The sequence below is a fragment of the Schistocerca serialis genome, chromosome 11 (assembly GCF_023864345.2).
Source record: "Schistocerca serialis cubense isolate TAMUIC-IGC-003099 chromosome 11, iqSchSeri2.2, whole genome shotgun sequence".
In the NCBI taxonomy this organism is placed as follows: Eukaryota; Metazoa; Arthropoda; class Insecta; order Orthoptera; family Acrididae; genus Schistocerca; species Schistocerca serialis.
Genome location: NC_064648.1, coordinates 8,279,618 through 8,281,343, shown reverse-complemented (window position 1 = coordinate 8,281,343; position 1,726 = coordinate 8,279,618).

Below are 1,726 nucleotides of genomic sequence, written 5' to 3'. Positions count from 1 at the left end.
TCAGTTTTCTTGTACTTAAGTCAGTATTGTGCATTTTGTATTTAATTCCGAAGCAATTTCTGTGATTCATCGTCAATAAGAATGTCAGAGTGATACAGTAAACCTGGAGTAAAGCATCGGAATCTATAACTAGTGTCACATGAATGGTGTAAAACATAGACAGTAAGAAGAGTCAGTTTTGTTGTACTTAATTCGGCATTGTCCTTTTTGTATTTAATTCCGGTGCAATTTCTGTGTTTCATCGTCAATATGAAGGTCAGAGGGATACAGTAAACCTGAAGTGAAGCATCGGAATCTATAACTAGTGTCACAGGAATGGTTCAAAAATTAGACAGTAAGAAGAGTCAGTTTTCTTGTACTTAAGTCGGCGTTATGCCTTTTGTAATTAATTCCGATGCAATTTCTGTGTTTCATCGTCAATAAGAAGGTCAGCGCGATACAGTAAACCTGAAGTGAAGCATCGGAATCCATAACTAGTGTCACAGGAATGGTTCAAAACATAGACAGTAGGAAGAGTCAGTTTTATTGTACTTAAGTCGGCATTGTGCCTTTTGTATTTAATTCCGATGCAATTTCTGTGTTTCAGCGTTAATAAGAAGGTCAGAGGGATACAGTAAACCTGAAGTGAAGCTTCGAAATCTATAACTTGTGTCACAGGAACGGATCAAAACATAGACAGGAAGAAGAGACAGTTTTCTTGAACTTAAGTCGGCATTGTGCCTTTTGTATTTAATTCCGAGGCAATTTCTGTGATTCGTCGTCAATACGAAGGTCAGAGGGATACAGTAAACCTGAAGTGAAGCATCGGAATCTATAACTTGTGTCACAGGAACGGATCAAAACATAGACAGTAAGAAGAGACAGTTTTCTTGAACTTAAGTCGGCATTGTGCCTTTTGTATTTAATTCCGAGGCAATTTCTGTGATTCGTCGTCAATACGAAGGTCAGAGGGATACAGTAAACCTGAAGTGAAGCATCGGGAACTATAACTAGTGTCACAGGAATGGTTGAAAACATTGACAGTAAGAAGAGTCAGTTTTCTTGTACTTAAGTCGGCATTGTGCCTTTTGTATTTAATTCCGATGCAATTTCTGTGTTTCATAGTCAATAAGAAGGTCAAAGGGATACAGTAAACCTGAAGTGAAGCATCGGAATGTATGACTAGTGTCACAGGAAAGGTTCAAAACATAGACAGTAAGAAGAGTCAATTTTCTTGTACTTAAGTCGACATTCTTCATTTTCTATTTAATTCCTATGCAATTTCTACGTTTCATTGTCAATAACAAGGTCAGAGGGATACTGTAAACCTGAAGTAAAGCATCGGAATCTATAACTAGTGTCACAGGAATGGTTCAAAACATAGACAGTAAGAAGAGTCAGTTTTCTTGAACTTAAGTCGGCGTTGTGCCTTTTGTATTTAATTCTGATGCGATTTCTGTGTTTCATCGTCAATAAGAAAGTCAGAGGGATACAGTAAACCTGAAGTGAAGCATCGGAGTCTAGTGTCACATGAACGGTTCAAAACATAGACAGTAAGAAGAGTCACTTATCTTGTACTTAAGTCGGCATTGTGCCTTTTGTATTTAATTCCCATGCAATTTCTGTGTTTCATCGTCAATAAGAAGGTCAGAGGGATACAGTAAACCGGAAGTGAAGCATCGGAATCTATGACTAGTGTCACAGGAAAGGTTCAACACATAGACAGTAAGAAGAGTCAATTTTCTTG